We start from the raw sequence: 21,216 nt of genomic DNA, 5'->3' as shown, positions 1-21,216 counted from the left end.
TAAGTATTAAGATAGCAAAATGAACACTGGTGGACCCACCCCTTGAAGTCTAGAATGTTACAGATAACCTGTTGATTTTTTTTTTAATGAAAAGCAACTGTGTACTCTTGTAATAATATTTACATAGAATGTTCTTTTTGAAGAATGCAGAGTATCTCAATGTGTTTTCTGTCCTAAGTAATATTCAGGTTATCTTAGTCTCAACAATATTTTTGGTCCTTAGGAAACAGAAGGGTAGAGCAACCAGTGACACGAGGCTTCCATCAGAGTTCAGTGCAAATCCTGGTGTCAGACTTTCCCACGTCCTTTGGGGAGTATTCTTTCCCTAGATTATGATCTTATTCTCTCATTGGACAAAAGTATTTGTTCCTAATTTCCTAATTTACTTAGAATTTGAAAGGATCAGATTTGGGTGATTTGGTTAAAGCAGCAGTTCCCACACCACCCTATGTTTTATTATTAACTAGGGAAATTTTACTGATACCTGAGCCCTATCCTGGACCCGCTGAAATCGAATTTCTGAAATTGATGCCTACTGATGGAGTTTTTAAATGTCCCCCAAGTGCTTCTAAGGCAGCCATCCTGGCATTTGTCTTTGGCAACCAGTGAAGCATTCTGGTTTCTTGTCAAAGTTACTTCATTTCATATAGTACAAAAGTCAGATTCTCAGAGTAAAAAATCCTTTCCTCTTTCTTTAGCTCCCTGTTTCTCATCTGTGGAAGAAACCAGTGTAGGTCAGATAGACCCTGGCATGTTCCTCCTAGAGGCATTCTACCTAAATAAGAATACACTCTCACAGTGTCCATGTGTTCTTACTCTCAGCAGCCCCTCTTTATTTACATAGAGTAGTAACACAGTATATATTTTTCTGCACTTTCTTTTCATTTAATATATATGCCTTGGAATTTATATAGTTGCAAAGAATTTCCTTTTTTTTTTTTTTTCCCCTATTCATTTTGAAATTTCAGTTCCTAGGGAAAGTTGGCATGATACCGTACAGTTTACCTGTATTCCCCCTTTCGGGTTCTCCAATTTTCAGCACTTCGCTGCATTTATCCTATCATTTTCTCTTTCTCTCTTTACATAGATACACATGATCTTATGTAATTTTTCCCTGAACCATATAAGAGTAGATTGGAGTCATGATACCTACTCACCTATTTGGTATATAAAGTCGTGTATTTTTTTATTGTTGTTATTTTTTTAGGGGGGATGGGAGATCATTAGGCTTATTTATTGTATTTATTTATTTTAATGGAGGTACGAGGAATCAACCCAGGACCTCGTGCATGCTAAGCACACACTCTATCGCTAGTATCACTTAGCTATATCCTCTCCTGGCTTCTTGTGTACATTTTTTAAAAGTAAGACTAAACTTCCATGTAACTCCTTCATATAACCATCAAAGTCAAGTAGTTAACATGGATATCATATTATCATTTAATCCGTAGACCCTGTTCACATTTTGTCCATTGTCCTAATGATGTCCTTTACAACGCTGCCCAGGCCAGAATTACTTATGACATTTGTTCTCCTGCTTTATCTTCAGAATCTAGAATCGTTCTTTGGTCTATTTTTCTCTTTCATGATCTTGACATTTTTGACATTTCTTTATGTAAGAAAGCATGTATTCACATTGATGCCTCCACTTCTAGTATTGCTCCACAGGGTTTATCTTGGCTTCCCTCCTCTCATAGTTTGTAGTTCCTTTCTCTGACAATGAAGAACCTAGCTCCCACTATTCTCAACATACTCATTTGCTCATCTGTAAGGACCATTCTTCCCATCACACCAAGTTCCCCCCCGGCTCCCCTCACCCCGCAGGCCTCCAGGAGCCAGTTGAGTATCCTTGACCCCTGGGCCATGGCGCTGATGCCCCCTCCCAGCCCACGAGGCACTGCACCAACAGCCACACAGGCCACCATGAACCAGAAGAGCACCAAAACTAGGTATTCTTTCATGGCTGGGTTTATTCTCTTGTATCAGTGAGTGACTCAGTTTTTAATCAGTTTCTAACAGATGTGCTTTTGGTTGTGTGGAATTTTTTTTTGGGGGGGGGGATGTTACTTGGTTTACTTATTTCTTATTTTTTTAATGGAGGTACTGAGGATTGAACCCAGGACCTCATGCATGCTAAGCATGCACTCTACCACTGGGCTATATACTCTCCTCTGGTTGTGTGGAATCTTTAGAGCATGTTTTTATTGGGCCCAGTGTCTAAAACTTTCAAGTTTGTGGGACTTGATGTTCTGTTGTCCACCCACAGATTGTACCTATAAGCTCACAGGTATATGCTACAGGTCCTGAATGGGTATCAGTCTGTGAAATAGGAGTGAATTCAGAAAAAAAAAAAAAAATTTGTTATTAAAATAGGAAAACTGCTTGAGATATGGACCTGAATGAGGAAAAGAATGCATTGTAAATATTTTTTAATCAGACAATTTTTATGTTACATACTTGACCTAACACTGTCCAACCTAAAGGTATTTGCTTATTTCACATTTTTTGTATATATATTTTTATTGAAATATAGTCAGTTCACATTGTGTCACATGGGTTTTAATACAAAATAATAATCATTTCAGCCACTTTCAGAAGGAAATAAGGAAATATCCAACTTGCCAATTTGCCAAAACCTTTGTAATAAATTACTATTGGAATCTGAATTAAATTCTGTCTGTTTGAAAACCTTATCATTAGCAGTCCTTTCCTACAGTGAGCATACTTTTAACATTTGAAAATAAATTTAAGAAGATTTTAAAGAAGATAGATTATTTTTGTAACCTGTTTTAGCCTGACAACTTCTGAAAGTTCTGTATTTTGCCACACAAATGGCAAGATACATGACTTTATATACATGTACTTTTATACCTGGAAAATGGATAAATCAAAATTCATGTATTTATTTGAAGATGATTTATATCAAAAGATGGCCATGAAATTGCTCAGCTCATACTCATGATTGTTCGGCATTCCATGGTCCCCATCTTCATTCTAATTTTTGAAAAGCATACTACATGTTATTGAGCAATTCCAATTTTTCCCTAGTTTATTACAGAACTCAAAAATGTTGCCTTTGAAACATAAACTTGAGTTAGAGGCTTCAAAATTTTTTAATATGAGATGTTAAAACTTACCCAGAAGTCAAACACTTGGGCATGTTGAAGTGCAGAGAGTAATTTCTTACTCTCCTTATGCAGTATCACCCCTAGACTTATGTGCTTAGTACATATTAAGTCAGTTGGATAGTTGAAAGAGTGATGAGGGTCTTGCCTTCAGATCATTGTTCTTCTGTGGTTAGAATTCACAGTGAAACTAGAGGACCAGGATGGATGATGGAAAAAATATGTGCTTTGTGAGCTAACACCATATGAAATGGTACCATTGTCTGTCTAGTTTGATAATGTGTCTCAGCAGCACGAAGGAAAGTCATCTTTCATAATGTCAACCTCTAAATATTCCTGAGTTCTTAATGACTCAGTACAGATCCATCATCCATGATCCACTTAAGTCTGCCAACCAGTTTATTTTATTTAATTTTATCATTTTGGAGTATCTTTTAGTTGAAAAGATCTAACCATTCCTTGAACTCCCATGGACTTCTTATTACAGACTGCCAAGGCTAAGCTTTAAAATTGATAATCATCAATTTCCCGATTTCTGCCAAGAGCAAATTTTGGGGAGATGGTTAAGGGTCAGCATGCATCTTAATATTGTTGATCTAAAACAAAGCTAATGATTTTCATTCTTTACCCACCGTCCCAGTCAGTGTTCTTAAGTTAATAATGTCAGATTCCTGAAAGGACATTAGAGTCTTTATATTTTCCATTTGTGAGACATAATTTAATTTGATTTTAGCAAGCAGTAATTTGAGTTTCCATTGCACAGGGTGGTACTGACTAAATGCTAATTGATAATCCAAGTAATGGAATTTCTTGTATTTGGGCACTACAAAGATGACCTGGGTACCAGAATAGGATATTATCCTTTGGACCACCTATTGGTTTTCTGGGCGCCTTTAACAAATTACCACCAACATAGTGGCTTAAACAACGCAAATGGTATTATCTGTAGTTCTGTAGGTCAGAAGTCTGGCACAGGTCTCACTGGACTAAAATCAAAGTTGTCTCCAGGCTGCATTCCTTTCTGGAGGCTCTAGGGAAGAATACGTTTCCTGCTTGTTTAGGTTGTTGATAGAATTCAGTTTCTTGCATCTGTGAGAATGAGGCCCCCATTTTGTTGCTGGTTATAAACTGAAGGTTGTTCCCAACTCCAAGAGGCCACCACATTCTTTGGCTTGTGGCCTCCTCCCTCCGTCTTCAAAGCCAGCAGCAGGCAGTTGAGTCCTCACATTGAACCTCTCCAACCCTTCTGTCTCATCTCTCCCTGACCACAGTCAGGGAAGCTTCTCCAATTTTTAAGGACGCATCTTAAATGGGTGTCTCCCAGTGATGGAGGATAATCTCCCCATCTCAAGGTCAGTAGCCTTAATCACATCTACAAAGTCTATTTTGCCATGTAAGGTTCTGAGGGTCAGGATTTAGACATCTGTGGGCAACCATAATTCTATACACCGTGTACGTTATATGCAGTTCTGTAACTAAAATATGACATTATTTAGAATTGGCAGCTTGAAAACTCAAGGTAAAAAGGTTCTCCTAAAATGAATGTGTTCCATTATTTGCTTAAATTGTTAAACAGAGGGTTGCAGGATCACAACTAGCTTTTGATAGCATTTCTTCTCCCCAAATTTGGTTATTTTATTTTTCCTTTAATCTTTGGTTAGAACTCTTTAGAATGACAAAGACTGTACTTTTGTCCATTTGTAAATAATGACTGGCATCTGCCCCCCCCAGGTGACAGCTACTGCAATGGGGCAGATAAAGATGGGGCAATTTCTTCTTGCTATTCATAGGCACTGCCATTTAAATGGAAACCAATTAAAACAGAGATACTGAATGGCTTCAGAGGTAAATGTTGCCTTTCTTTGCTATCTCCTACCCAGAAACTTCAGCATGTGATCCTTAGACAGACTGGCAATATTGTCTACCGTCTTTTATCATACTCCAAAAAGCAGTTGATTATCTTGGAAGGGCTTCAGAAGCAATTAAGAAAATCCCTTATGTCAAGTTACATCTCAGAAAGGACAAATTAGATGTATGGGGAAATGTCCTGATAAAGTACTCAAGAAATAATGAATCTGTGTACAATTTGTAATTGCTCCTACAAAAATTTTACAACATAAAAGGGGCTGTTAACCTGAGACTGGAAGCTCAGAGACTTTTTTTTTTTTTATTACAAATGCAAATGCCTTAGGAAATTGAGCCCAGAACAGTTTTTTTAAATGTCCAAAATGTAATTCAAAACATTGTTTATTACATTTCTGTCCTGGCTCTTTATTGCTTCACACGCTTCTTTATAAATGCTGATTTTTAAGCCAGCAGGTCTGCAATGCAAAAATGGCAGATGTGACTCACTAATGTGGAGCAGGTCCTAAAGGGCAGCTCTGCTCCAGAACAAAAGGTCAGGGTTAGCACCAGTGCTACAAGAGGAGGGTGATGGATGGTGATTGAAAAGGCATTTAGTTGTTAAGTGTCCATGAGCTTATTTATTGCATTTGGTTTCTACTTTATGCATTAAAAATAGACAGATGATCTTCAATCTGCATAACCCCATCCCCGCGACAACAGAACCATGCAGGCTCCATGGATGGCTGATAATGAGTTGGTGGGGACAAGGGTTGATGGACTGGGAGCTGAAGGCTGGGGATACTGTCAAAAATAGGCATCATCTAGATAGAATACTTTTATCACAATGCTGGGAAATTCAAATGCAATTTCCTTCCCTTATGAACTGCTACTCCCCTCTGAGTAAAGTGATTTCAACTGTCTCGAACCACTTGGATTTTGTCCTCCATTTCCTAACTTTTGAAGTATGGGTCTACCGGTTGCTGATTCTCCTCCTGTGATAAACACTGGTGAGTGGGAAGTTATTAGAAGGGTATTATACAATATTCATAGACCATGTTTTATTTGTGAAGTGTTTGAAGGTCTCTTAAATACGATCTGTTTCCAAATAACCCTGGGCTCATTTTTCATCTTGATCCAAATCCCGTGGAAGCAAACCCATCACGAAGCTCTTTCAAAAGTCATTGGATGCCCCAGGCTCAGAACCCAGCTGTGGAGCATGAACTATTAGGTTCTCTGCTGCTGGAAGCTTTCAGTAATGGAACCATGGGGACGGATGCCCATTTAAGAATCAAAGTTGGTGCTTTGTTTCCAGAAGCCTGTGTATGAGCTGAGGAAGGTAGACTAAATCTCTCCCAGGAGTTCAAATTGCATAGACTTTACTTTTTACACAATTGCTTTTGAGATGTTTCAACAAAGCAATGTCTTTTCTGTGTAAAGAATACGGAACAATAACAACAGCAAAGCCACTGGAAAACAAACTTCAGGGTATTCCCAGCCACAGGACAACTCTGATTGCAAGTCTGGCTTCATTAATGTTCTATCCATCGTCATGGGTCCATGTTCTCTCTTGGGGAGTCGTTTCCCACTTCCACCCCCAAGTCCCACCGCAGGTCATGGCTGAGACCACCACATTGTTTCTCTTGCCTTGATCTCCCTTCCTCTGATTTACAGCTTCATCCACACCCCTTTCTATTTCTCACCAAATTACGTTTGTCCTGATTTTCTCCGGAGTCAGCATCTCTCGCTGACTTAGTAACAGTATTGCTTACTGAGTACCTTTTACTTGTGTAAATCCACTCATGCTCAAAACAGCCCTTTTGGGTAGTTGCTATTCTTGTGTTCTTGTGTCTTTTACAAATGGAAGTAAGGGAGACACAGTGATGATAAATGAGAAGCATGTTTAAATCTCACCACTGACAAGCGATGGAGTCAGGATTCACGCCCAGGCAATCTGGCCCCTGAGCCGGCTTTTCACCTACCGGCAGAATTGGGGGAACTAATTGTTGCTTTAGGTTAGATCCTAAATGCAGACCCTGACATTTCAATGGCTGTTTGACCTGGGGCAAGTTAACTGACTTCTCTGAGCTTTAGTTTCCACAGCAGTAAAATGGGACTATTTGTGTGAAGAAAACCCCCAGAAACATTAGTGTCTATAGTAGGTCCTTGAAAAAATTTTAAGTGTTAGCTAACCCTTTCTCTTCCTTAATGTTCTCTCCTTAATGACATAATTTGCAAATGAAATCAGCTGATTTTTTTAACTTTCAAAATTTATTTATTATTTAATTTTTTAAAAAGGTACTGGGAATTGACCCCAGGACCTTGTGCATACTAACATGCACTCTACCACTGGGCTATACCCTCCCCTCTACCAGCTGTTTACTCACGTTGATGGGGAAAGGGGTTTACTAGTTGATTTTCTCTTGCATACCGTCAGGCAGTGTGACTTTTCAGACTGTCAGACTTTTCAACATTTCAGTCCACTTAGGCAAGGATGACACCATCTCTGAAGTTGTACCCAGTCACAGGTTCTTAGATGGACTTTTTTTATTCTGGAACTTTTTTATATTTCACTTTACATGTAGCTCATTGATACAATCTTCAGGAAATGTTTTGAATGAAGAAATGAAGTGGAGCAGCAACCACCTGCCTGTGGGTTTGTATCATATCATGAAGAGCTGGTGGGCAGGTCCGCTGCTCCAAGAATGGCAATGACCCATGGAAAATGCTTCGGCAGCAGTCAGCACGGTCCCTGGCCATGGGGCCAGCTGTTTCTAACTATGCACTGTGCGGCGGGAAGTTCCCTTTCCAAGTTCCCTTTCTGGGAACCACACGGGCTATTAATTTTACAATAGCAAATATAATTGCAGATGTCTGTGTGCAAGACTGGGTTGCAGGATAAACATGATGAGTAACCCGTTTTCTGGGGACGGAATGGAAAGGTATCTTTTCTCTTAGATTTATCTCAACAGCCAGTAGAATGCACAGGATCTGGCCAAGTTTTCACTACACTTATTTATGTGAAATAAGAGTATGAAAAGTTTGTTGTATTCAAGTGCCTCCTCAAATAAGTCCTCACATTATTTTCAGCTTCAGTTGGACAAATCTTTGTCTCTACACTCCTCTCTTTACTTGGATTTACTGTATGTAAATCTAAGCATGTTAATCTACAGCTATTTATTGTGTACCTACAAAGTGAAATTTCCTGTGCACATGAACTATCAAGAGGAACATGATCTCTGTCCTAAAGAATCTTGAAATCTAATAAGAGATGAGAATCAAACATGTAAAAATGCCGCACAAACATATTAATGTTTTTGGAACAACCACTATTTGCAAACTACCGATTATTCAGATATCCTTCCAGAGATAGCCTGTGCAGAGATTGACCATGAAATTATACTCCTTTTTAAAATACAGGTGAAAGCTTGCCCTATCTACTGTGATGTATCTTGCTTTTTTTCCACTGGATAATATGTTTTGTAGGTCATTTTATAGCTATGCATTTACATCTGCTCCATTATTTTTAATAGCTTAGTAGGATCCCACTATAGGGAAATCAGTTATTTTGCATTGCTACCTTACCGTTTTAACACCAAACAGGTATATTCACTATATGTTTCACTAAGTGAAGAGCTTTATAGATGTAACGCACGGTAGAAGCCCATGCAGATCTTATCGAAGCTGTTTCTTGAGGAAACACCATTCCATGTGGTTCTCATGGGACTAATGTCTCTTGCCTGCCTGTGGTCGTGTGACACACTCCTGGGCAGAGCACTCCATTCCCTGGGCAACGAGATTGGATCAGAGGTGGGCATATGACCCAGGTTGTGCTAATATGACCTCTCCACTGGACTTTTACTATGATTATCAGGGAGTTGTTTTTTTTTTTTTCCTTTAGGAAAAATGGTTGTAAGAGTAAGCATTAGCAGCCATCTTGGCCACAATATTTAAGCACTTGCCTAAGAAAGAAACTGAGAATAGTAGAGCCAAAAGTTTGTAAGATTTGAATTCCTAATGACATCAGTTGAACCCATTGATTCAGCTGTGCTTAAAGCCAGCTTCATTGCCTTGAACTTGAAATGACATTGAGTTTTCTTGGAGAATTGGCTCATTCCAAAGCTGGAATTATCGAAAGTGCCAGAAAGTGAGAAACGACTTAAACAAACAAACAGACAGACAAACCAGGGGCATGTCAAAAAAGACACAGGAACCAACTTGAAAGATCTTCCAATGGCCAAATCTGGGGCGATTTTAGCAATAAAATAAAATAAAAAGATAGTAATGGATTACATCCTATAGAATAAATATTTTTGAGTCCACATATCAGTAAATAAATACTGGAATAAACAAATGAATCAGTGAGATGGGACAGCTCTTCCTCACAGTAAAATTCCAATTAATAAACTGTGAGATGCATGGTGGAAATAGAAACCATTTGCCAAACACCACAGTAATAATTGTTGTAGGCAATAATCACTGAGGGATGCTAAAATGAGTGGGCAAAATTATGATGAGAAAAAAGCATATTTTCACAGTCACAAGGTATTCTTACAAAATACTTCCAAAGGAAAAATTAGGAACTCTACAGTGAAGAAACCATGCAGAGACCAGATGGACCAGGTGATCAAAGCTAACATCACAGCAGTGAGACATACTGACGATGTGGCTCCTGGTATGATGCACTAAGAAGAATACAAGAGCACTTCTGTGGTATTCTCACCAAAACGCATAACCTCACTCCAAATCATGAGAAAATATCAGACAAACTCAAATTGAGGGGCTTCTACAAAATGGCTAGTATTCTTCAAACCTGTTGAGGTCAAGAGAATTGTCGGCAGCCTTAAGTGAATAGGCCATGGGGGCCCAGCCCAAAGTTCACAATAGCTTACACCTGGTAAGAGGTAAATGTACGCATGCGCCAGTAGTGTAAACACTACGCATGCGCCAGTTATGTAAGCCTTATGAACAAAGAAAGTAAAGGTACGCATGCGCTAGTAGCATTATGTAAGCAGTACGGACAAAGAAACGAACACTGCGCGTGTGCGGGCAAAATAGATAAAAGCAGGACAAGTGCGCCTCACGGGCGCGCGCCATCTTGTTCAGGTAGGGTGTAAGTGCTGTTTTGCTCCACGTCAGCTCCTCGAGCAGTTTGTTTTGCGGTATGGCGGCTCCTTGCGCATTTTTCCGGTTGGGCAGCTCACCGCCTCGAATCCCTCTTCAGCCCCCCTCGGCTGACAAGAATAAAAAAAGCTGAGGAGCTTTCCCACATTGGTGGAGACCAAGGGGGTATGAAACTTAAAGGCAACTTGGGCTCCTGGACTGGAAAAAGGTGATTGCTAAAATTTTAATCAGGCTTGTAGATTAAGATATTTTCATCAGTATTAATTTTCTGGTTTTAATAATTTTATGACAGCTAAATTGTGTATATTTGGAGCTGGCTGAAGGGTATAGGGAAACTAGTATTTTTGTAGTTCTTTTGGAAATATAAAATTATTCTAAACAAAAGCTATTTCCCTCTCTGATGTCATTTGAAGTTATTTCATGTCAGATTTCTCTCATCTGAAACCAAAAATGTCCTAATTTAATAAAATACACCTGTTTTGTCTAATTTTCACAATAACCCTATAAGGCTTATTGTCTTCATTTACATATCATGAAACTAAGCCTTAGATAGTTTAAATAATTTTCCGAAGATCTACACAGTAAGTGACAACTAGAATTCGAATCTATGTCTGCTTGACTTAAGAATTTTATGCATATTCAAAAAATTACCAACCAACTGGATAGGTAATCCATCTTATTTTAAAATGTACTGTATTTTCAAAAACTACCTTGTTGCAGAGAAGACCCGAGACATAATATTTGTGAGCTGGTTGCAGGTTAGAAGAAATACTGGCAAAATATTAGAAATGTTTTGGTGTTTGTGTCTTGTAAGCATACAGTAGAACTCGGTAATTATATATGGTACAGGAGGGCATACCAATTAGCCTCAATATGGACTTCCTCTGAAAATAATTAACATTTGGCAGACAGTATGATCAAATAAATCAGGTAACTGAGGCATTTTTCCAGTGGGATATACACTTGGTTCAAACCTTTGATGAATTTTTTTTTTTTAATATGGAAGTAGTTTAAATTTAAGGAAAAGCAAACAGTAAGGCATGTTAAAATATCCATTAACTAAACACTCAAAGGGTATAAAATGCCTCCAGCTGCCAAAAAACAATTAGGCTGCAAATATGCCTTTGGTTACCTAACCAGACATTCCCTAAACACTTAGTTCTAATTAATTTTCTTCATTACACAACAATGCCTCTCCTAATTACACTAGAGAAATTCTATAAACCTACTAGCTATTCAGAGTCTTTATTGCACAAATTATTCTGGTAGGTTCCTTTTAGAAGCAAATCCGCACTCTCTAATTTATACATACCTCATCTCAGCGGACGTGGGCTACTTAGTAAACCCTTGACAGCCAGGCAAACTAATCTTGTATGTGATGATATTCCAAATTAGGCATTTTAGTGTGATGGAACGTCGAGGCTGAATAATTTAAAACATACCGAGGTAAAGGTGAAAAGTCCAAGCGCAAGAAGCATGTAGCGTCTGAATTCATACACGTGTTGCCGAAGTTTGCGTTCCCTGGACCAGCAACCGAGGCTGGCTCAGAGGAGCAGAACTGTGCTGTCACTGAACTCAAGTGCAGAGGGTACACAGTGACAGTCTTAAGCTCCAGAAGCAGAACAGCAAGTGTAATAAATATAAAAGACTGAATGGGCCATCGAACCGCAGACTTCCAGGGGCAGGCAAAGATTCCAAACCCATCGTTCAGTTTGTGAGGAAGTCAAGGCCCAGTGAAGAGACAGGAGCTGGGACGAGAATGGGGGGTCCCCAAGTCCCTGACGAGAGCTGTCTACACCACAGTGTCACTCTAGAGAGAGTTGATACAATTTACCAGAGCCTACTAGCGGACGGAGGACAAGCCAGAGTTTGATCCTTGCGAAGCCACTTTTGGCTTCCTTTCCTAGTCACGTAAAAATGCGTGATCTCGGGTGTCAGCGTTTTTGGAGGATGGCCTGTGGGCCAGTCAGGCCAAATGCATCCGTAGTACTCGGAGCTCAAAGCCAGCTGGTGGTATTTTAGCCACTTCACTTTCTGCGGTTGGAGTATGTGGATTGACCGACCATTTCAGCGTATGCCTGGGGACCTGCTCTTTTTTTTCTTTTTTTCCATATGAATTTTCTCTCATGACATTAGATAAAAAATGACCTAGAGTTTCGCTACTCCTAGTGTGGTCCATGAACATTGCTTGGGAGCCTTTCGGCTCCCAAACCTACTGAAACAATTTGCATTTTAACAAGGCCCCCAGATGGTTCATACGTGCACTGGAGGTGGAGCAGTACCAGTCTAGAGCAGTGGTCCTCAGCTTTGTCCAGAGGGTGCTCCGCCCCCAGAATTTCTGATTCACTGGTTCTGGGCTGAGGCGGGAAATGTGTATTTCTAACAAGTGTCGCACAAGACTTCTGAGATAAAACCTTCTCGGGTTCTGACATTGATTCTTTGCTTTGTCAAGGACTTTTGGGGTTTTGGAGATTCAATTGCTGGATAGTTTGGTAGCCAAGGGGAGTTATTGTTCACAAAGTATGGATTTGTGCAGTCTTTTTTTAGGTGATTCTAGAAATACTACATATTTGAGGATAGCAGTAAATCAGTGGTTCCCAATTTTAGAAGGAAGGTTGTTAATCGGTGCAGACTCCTGGCCACTACCACCAACCCCCACCCCTTAAATTAGTGGGTTTTGGGTGAGGTCCAGAAATATGCATTTTTAATAAACTTCCAGATGATTCTGAGACAGGTGGTAAATAGACACACTCTGAGAAACATTGATTTAAATGCTGAACATCTCAGGGAAAGAGAATTTGTGCCTTCTCAGCAGCAGAATTTCAACGTTCTCCCAATGCGGCAGCGAGGGCTTCTCATAATTTAGCAGTTGAAGCAGTTCCAGGAAATCAGTCCACTGAGCCTTTCCCTCGCTGAAGCCCCAGTAGAACTTGCTCATTGCTGCTTTCTTAATTATGTGGCCAGCAGTGAGCACTCCAGCCACCATGTTCTTTAATCTACTTATCCACCTTACAACTCCAATTAACCAGGTGCAGCCATCCATCTGGTTAATAAGAGGAGAAGCTGTTAATTCGTGAAGGAAGGAAAGGTCTGCAGACAGCAAGCAAACCAGCAAGAAGCTCTGGAGGATAGCATTTACCCCCATCCTTAGGAAACACAGTGAACGACCAGGAGAATTCATTTGTTACAATAAAAGAAGTAAATGCTTTTTGGTGGAGGGAAGTGAATAGAGAATTTAAGCAGCCTTGTGCACCCATGTGACTTGCCCCAGGTCATCTCTGAACTTCGTACCTTTAGCTGTAAAATAGGAAAATAAGAGGACTTAATTTTTCATCTCAGGAAGTTAGGAGACTCCATTGAGATCAAGTGAGACAAAGCATTTTATAAAATGCAACAGAAATATTTTCGTTTCTGTGCATTTATTTTATACATATATATGGGGAATCTCTTCATGCACATCTGACGCTTTATGAAAAGTGTTTTCTAGCAAGCAGGTTGTACACTTTGATTACATGCTAGTTTTATTGTTTTATAGTCTTCAAGTGTTTTTTGTTGTTTGTTTAAAATGCATAACAGAACAGATTCCCCCATCCCTTCCAACCCCAGTCTTAAATTTAAATGTGCATTGGAATGTGTTATGGACTAAGTGTGTCCCCCTGAAATTCGTATGTTGAACTCCCTAACCCTCAATGTTATGGTACTTGGAGTTAGGGCCTTTGGAAGATTATTAGATTTACACTCTTGTTTTGAGGGTGGCACCCTCCTATAATAGTATTTAGTGCCCTTATAAGAAGAGGAAGGGAGAGAGCAGCTAGGAAAGCCACATGAGTATGCATACAGAAGGCAGCCATCTACACACCAGGAAGAGAGCCCTCATCAAGAACCAAATATGTCAGCACCTTGATCTTGAACTTCCCAGCCTCCAGACTGTGAGCAATGAATGTTTATTGTTTAATTCCCCCAGCTCTCGCCCCCACCAGTTTGTGGTATTTGATGTAGCAGCCTGAGCTGAGTAAGACAGAATCAGTCCCTGGAGGACTTGTTAAAAACCAGATGTCTGGGTGCACTGCCAGAGTTTCAGTGGGTCTGGGAGGGGCCTGAGAATGTGCATTTTTGACAAGGTCCCTTTAACTCCGCTAGCTGTGGACCGCATTTTGAGGACCACTGCATTAAAATAAAACTTCCTCTGATTATGACACAGTAAGTTTCTTTACTTTAAAAAGGTTAATATTCTCCACTTGATATTTCTACTCTTGGTCTCCAATTTAAAAGGAACTTAACTGCAGATTTAGAGCTGAATGAAGTAGTATAAAATATACACCTGGTGACCTTGGATGCACTGTTGTCAACAGCACCGAGTAAGGAGTTTTCTCTCTTTCCATCTCATTAAATTAAAAAAAAAATTTTGAGCCTTCCAAATACCCCAGGAGTTTATGGTCAAGCTGGGGAGATCAAATGGATGCTATAAAACACTTTGTGAATAATTACTGAGTAAAATAAACTGTAAATGCTAAACAGCATTGCCTAAAATTCCCAGGTGAGAACACTGTCACACATGCTGTGGAAAGGAGAAAATGAGATTTAAATCCTAAATGCTCAGAAAGTCTATTTTTTTCATCCCACAGCCTAGCTGGAGGCAAACCTCTTGACTTCACTTCAACCAGAGATGGGGTAAGATTTTGAGGCACTTCTGCTGGCCCCACTGTCCATCCTGTGTCGTTAGATAAGGTTTAGAAGCACTATTTCTGAGTGTGACCTGGGGGCCATCTGCAGCATAAACCTATTCAATGTAAGCATTAAGAATGACCTACTGAAAAAGATACTTGGGAGCGAGGTGTGGAAACTTCTCATTCAATTAGCTCCTCAGATAAATCTTGAGTTTGTTTAGTTTAAGAGGACCCCTTCCAGGAACATCTCCCCAGCCCCATCCCACGCATCTAACGTTGGGATTCACACATGTCCTTGAGACGGCGTTATGTGGCAGGCACTAGTAAACCTGCAGCTATAAGGAGATGTTTAATTTCAGTCTGAGACGGTTTCTGGGTGCATATAAGGTCCTAGCGGGGACCCGATCCTCCCCTTGATGGGAGCCTTCCCTTTGCACCTGCAAGAAGCACAGAGCTCTGTGATGGACAAATGGGAGGCAAGGGAGGCAAGACTCTGATCCATACATACGAAAAGATACCCATAGGGAGAGAAAAGGACCAGGGTCTGAGGATAATTAGAAGAACCACGTTGCTATTGGCTGGGTTCTGGGAGGTTGACCTACTCTATTCTTAGACTTATTTTTGTTTTCTGAAAGAGTTCCATTTCTAAAAAAAGAATTGCTTTTGTCCACCCATGCTGCCTCCAAAAGGTAGAGGATGTGAATATGCGGGCAATAAATGCAGCCCTATGATCCAGTTGTGAGCTTCTGACTGAGGCAAAGTCTTTCTTCTGAACTCCATGAAGCAATCCCTAATGAAGAATTAATACATCTCCGAATGCAGACACATCTAAAAGCAGCAATAAGTGCAAAGAAATCTAATCACACGGAATTAATCTGATGATTCCTGAGTATATAGTGATGAGGGATTTCAGATTATTAAATAAATGGAACCACACGATACATTTGCTACCTGCCTTTTTCACCTGTCTGCATGCAGTTACTGGTTTTTCCCCTTGAAATATATTCTGTGATCTGATTTTTTTTAAATGGCTGTACAGCTTCCCATTGTATTGATATTATGGTTTATATATGCATCATTTGTGATGGGCGGTAGTATCCTTTGATAGCCCCCAACAAGATTTATCCTTATTAGACCGGATGGATTTTCCTAGCTTTTCCCTAACGATCAAGGTATAACATTCTGATTGAGGCAGTTCCATTTCCCCTCCTCTCCAGATCACTTCAGTTCTCACTTTGTCTTTAGGGACTTGCTGAGGGCAAATGCAACAATCTCAACCTCTTGTGTTTCATTCATTCATTCATTTATTCATGAAATACTAAGGAAATGGAGGTGACTGAGATGTAAACCCTGCCTTTCGTGGGTTTGATTCTGGTGGTGCTCGAGGGCAATATACAAGTGAAAAGAAATGCATAACTTAATACCAGGTAGTGAGAAGAACCGCGTATATAGGTCTCATAGGTCTCACTTGTTACTCTTAATTGCAGTGTCGTCTGTTACATTACAAACACTATTGTCAGCAGTCAGTGTAGCAGGATGAAATCATGGTAGGTCAAGGAGGGGAATCAAGGATCCCCTCCCCCTAACATAACCACACGTTTTGCTCCATCCCTAATGCTTTTCCTGGTCCCCCCTTTTATTTACCATATAAAGAGACTATATGATTATTAGCTTAATACATGATCATTTGTTTGTTTTTGAAGTGCCGTCAGTTACAACGTGTTGATTCCAGGCGCACAGCGCAACGTGCTGTCATGCCTCTACACACATGTATTTGTTTTCGTAGTCTTTTTAATTACAGGTTATTACAAGATATTGAATATAGTTCCCTGTGCTATACAAAAGAAACTTGTTTTTGATAATTATTAAATTAAGGGTGGAGAATCCAGGTCTTCTAAAACAGATCATTTTGTTTATAATGGTCTTGCCTTTGGCTTGCTGCCTATTGTTTTTGTGGTTTCGTTGTTGCCTTTCTTTTTCTTTTTTTTAAATCAGTGAAGGGTTTAGATTGGTATGGACAGTGTTGGGAGTGTAGTTTCTTGTTTTCAACTTGAACAGAATGCTATTTACTGTGTAATTCTAGGGTCAAGTAAATCAATAAAAGAGGCCAACAAAGCCTGCCCTCCAGAAGGCACCAGCTCACTGAGTGTATGTTGTGGCAAAAGCTAGACTTTTCTATCTGAAAAAAAGAAAAAAGTGGGGGGGGGGACAGATCCCAAGACTGACTGCTCTGTCAGACAACAGATGAAGAGAAAGCTGTCTAAAAGGTTGTTTCGGTTCCTCATTCAACTTTCAGATGTCTGTTCATAGATGAGCTTCTAATTAACCAAAATCTGGCTCCCATGAGGTCAATACAAACCTGACACCTTTTCAGAAGTAAATTTTAGAGTGACTTTCTGGTCGTTTTCGAGAGCATTGAAGCATAAAAGCATTTTGCTTTCCAATGGAGGTTCTTTTCTGTTGGTGTCAAAGATAAAATCTCCATGATCCCTTTTGTGTTTCTCAGCATCACAGCTGAACAAATCAAAGAATTGTCCCACCATTTTCCTATAATTCAAACCTAAGCAGGCTTAAAGGGAACATGATCTCTAGGATTGGCTTGTGTGGACCCAGATGGCTCTGCGTATTTTCATTGTGCATTTGGTAATCAAAGGAAGTTATTTTGATTCCTACATATCTAGTTCCACAGACAGACAGTCAAGTCAGAATAAAGGGATCCATTAAGTGTTACGAACATATCCATATTGGAGGAAAATATCCCCTTTGAGCTTTATCTTTATGAAAAGAGAATTAGGAAGTAGAAGTTCAAAACTTGGGCAGTCTGACTGCTGTAGAATCTGTTTCCTTAGATTCTTAAATGTGGCATGATTAAATTTTTGTGTTAAAAAGAAAGGGTGATGTGTTAGTTGACTCTGGCTGCCATAACAAGATTCTCACACACTGGGTGGCTTAAATAGACAGTGATTTTCTCACAGTTCTGGAGGCTGGAAGTCCCAGATCAAGGAGCTGTCTGGGTGGGTTTCTGGTGAAGCCTCTTCCTGGCTGGCAGGTGGTGGGTGACTCCTTGCTGAGTGCTTACATGGCCTTTTCTCCGTGTGTGCATGGAGATCATGCTCTGGTACCTCTTCCTCTTCTTAGAAGGACACCAGTCCTATCAGATTAGGGCCCCACCCCTGTGACCTCATTTAAACTTTATTATCTTCTTGAAGGCTTTGTCTTCAACAATAGCCATGGCGTGGGTTAGGGCTTCAACATATGAATCTGGGGGGATGCAGTTCAGTCTGTAACAACTGGATCAATTCTGAGGGACTTTGAATAGGATCTTGTTGGAAGAGGTCTTCTCAAGTGTGAAAACCCTTCTCAGGTCTGTCATTGAAAGGGGGTAGGTAGAGGATAGTCTGAAATGAGACCTTTCAGAAGTGGTGACAGAGCCTCACATCTGACCCTCCGTGTTGACACGGAACCGGTGATCCCTGTTAGCAGCTTGTTGATACTTTCCAGTGCAGATGTGTGAGGATGCCCACACTCGAGCCTGGAGAACAGGGTGGTGGGATGCTTCAGTCTCCCGATAGCCTTCTTCAGTAGGTTAAGTAAGAAATATGTTTATTAATAACCAAGCCACCTTTACCTTTAGTGTTAATTCACAACCAAGCTAAACACATGTTTTTGAACTCTGGATTTAATGCGTATCTGATTACCACTTTTGTCAAGGATTTATTTGGCCTTCCTTGTGCTTTTTGAGAAACTTGGGCCCGTCTATTCAGTTTTGCTTTTTTTTTTAACCTGCTTCACTCTACTTTATATATGTCATGCTCTCAGCCTTCGTAAGGGAACAATTGTACTCTCTTTGGACATAAATGCTTTTGTTGTCAGTGAAAGAAGGTCTGTTTGTTCAGTTATAGGACTCTCTGGATGCCTGCAATTGAACATTATGTCTGATCAGTTTTTGGTCCTTTTTACTTCCCAGGTGAAACCAGCATGGCCAGAAGACAAATTTTTTTTTAATTTCCTGATTAAAAAAAAAAAAGATCACGGTTGTTCATTATAGAAAATAGGGAGGGGAAAAAAAAAAGCAAACTGCACATACAAGAAAGCAAGCTCAGAATATTACCATGCAGAAAATGTCACGTGAAGTCAGAGACAGACAGGTAGAACACCACGTGATGGCGGAGGCAGAGATTGGAATTACACAGCTGCAAACCAAGGAACACCAAGGAGTGATGGGGCCACCAGCCAGTGGGAAGAATATGCAGGGGGGATTCTGTCCAGAGTCGCATGGGAAGTATAGCCCTGCTGACACTTTCATTTCAGACTAGCAGCCTTCAGAACTGTGAGAGAGTAAATTTCTGCTCTTGAAAGCCACCCAGTCTGTGGCACTTTGTTACAGCAGCCGAGCAATCTAACACAATGACCACTGCCTGGGGTTGTGTATTTCATTAAAGATTGTGAAATGCTGATTTTTGAATTCTGTCATTTCTTCTGCATTCATTAGCTGGAATTTTTTTAGATAGAGGAACTTTGTTTCCTTCACTAAAGCTGTTTTCATTGCCTTAAGATACATTTACCCTAGAAAGGTGTAGTATATACTGACCTTTTTTTTTTTTTCCTTTTAGTTATTAAGTTTCAGAGTCATGTTTGGTTGTCTAGCAGCCTTCAGTGATGTCCAATAAGTTTACTTCATTCCCCTTTTCCCTTTTGACTATATTATGGACTTATAAAGAGAGCTTATTTAAAGAAAATGTCATTAATAAATTATTCTGAGCCTCTGGGCTTCTCTCAGCTGTAAATGAACTGCAGGATTGATACCTTGCCCTTATGTAAAATGTGCATCAAGAGAAGTGACCTTGTTAGGATATCTAAGAAAATACCTTTTGGTGACCTAGTGGGAGTCCATTTAAGTTCCAGTAGGGTTTGAGTTTGGTTCAGATAATTCTTTGAATACCAGTATAATAGTAGGTATATTTACATTACTACTATTCCAGTTTGATAAACCTTATGGCTCCTTGGAACTGCTACCATTTTATCTGGAAAAAAATTAAACTTAGGTGCACTCTCAGAATTTTTTCCTATCTCAAAATCATTACGAGTTATGAGCAGAACCAGTCTTTTTACGGGGCAGAAGAACATCAGGATAAAGAGTTGCAGGGCAGCGACTGAATGGAGATTGATGTTTCACTGACAATAAACATTTGAGTATGAGAATTAATGCATTTGATGGGAAAGGATAGATTACTTAAAACTGGAAATGTCTTGAGAAGTCCAAGTTTATAATCTTAGCTATATCTCATATCTCTTCTACTGCAGGACTGTGTTTAACTTATCCTTCTATTCCCAAACATTCGGTATAATGTTTTCACAGAGTAGGTGCTTCATAAATAAATAAATATAATTAGAATTCAGTGCAATTAATGTTCCTCAAAAGAACAATATACTTTAGATAAATCCAGAGCAATGAACATCATGTGAGAAGATGAAATAGATCCTGTTACCATAAAAAAGATACATTAACCGTCATATACAAATTGATGTGAAAGTACACTGATAAATATGCACACAATATAAAACAACTTGCAGTATAACACAGTATCCCATTTTATAAAGAAAAATAGTAGGTCATATTTCAATATGAATTAAAAGAAGCTTAGAAGAATATATAGGAATATAATGGGCTTTGTCAGCCAGGATGCAATTAAGCAAACAGAAACAGCTAAGAAGTATTTCACCATAAGGGATTTGGTATAAAGAAGCACAAGGTTGGAGAAGTTGGAAGAGCAAGAAGGGCTATTGAGAGAGAGTAACTGTGGGATGCAGCTACCACATACAGGAATGAGAAACAAGATGAAGCTGAATGTTACCAGAACCTCCAAGGAGGGCTCAGACCTCTGAGAAGGGAGCGCTTCCTGGATCTTGCTGGTACGCTTCGAAGGAGGCCATGGGGGTGATGCTGGGAGGGCTGAAAGATGCTGGAGGTTGGAACTGGAAGTAACTGCACTTCTGGGGTCCAGGGACATCCTGGGGTGACACAGATGGGAACAGCAAGTACATGGGACAGTTGCCTCTCTTCCTGCCCACCAAACTCTCTCCTGTGAGAAAGGTGATGTGCAGAGTCCCGGGGAAAGCATCCCTAAGCAGACTGTGGAAAAGTAGGCTTGGAACCCAGAGACAAGAGCTTCATCTCAGTCCTGTGTGGGGAAAGGAATGCAGTCACTTTCACCTTACATGTACCTTTGCATTGTTTGAATTGGGTTTTGGTGATCAAGCCTTACTTATTTTTTATTGAGATACATTTCACTTGCCCTTTTAAAGTATACAGTTCAGTGGGGTTTTTTTTTTTTAGCATATTCACAGAGTTGTGCAGTTATCACCACTCTGTGATTACAGACCTTATTTTCACCAGCCCCCAAAGAAACCTCGTTCCCTTTAGATGTCATCTCCCATCCCCTACATCCTTCTCCCTC

At 39.9% G+C, this 21,216-nt stretch overlaps 1 long non-coding RNA gene across 1 annotated transcript; it reads left to right on the top strand.

Annotated features, from left to right (window-relative positions):
- The first annotated feature begins 14,717 nt into the window (after nt 1–14,717).
- LOC116659006 lies at nt 14,718–19,215 on the top strand. The gene is made up of 2 exons (XR_004314264.1): nt 14,718–14,762; nt 18,726–19,215. It is a non-coding gene; the product is annotated as an uncharacterized LOC116659006 (long non-coding RNA).
- The last annotated feature ends 2,001 nt before the right edge of the window (nt 19,216–21,216 follow it).

This window comes from Camelus ferus, chromosome 22 (genome assembly GCF_009834535.1).
Source record: "Camelus ferus isolate YT-003-E chromosome 22, BCGSAC_Cfer_1.0, whole genome shotgun sequence".
NCBI classification, from domain to species: domain Eukaryota; kingdom Metazoa; phylum Chordata; class Mammalia; order Artiodactyla; family Camelidae; genus Camelus; species Camelus ferus.
The sequence above is the reverse complement of the archived record's forward strand: the minus strand, read 5'-3'. Positions and strand labels throughout refer to the sequence as shown.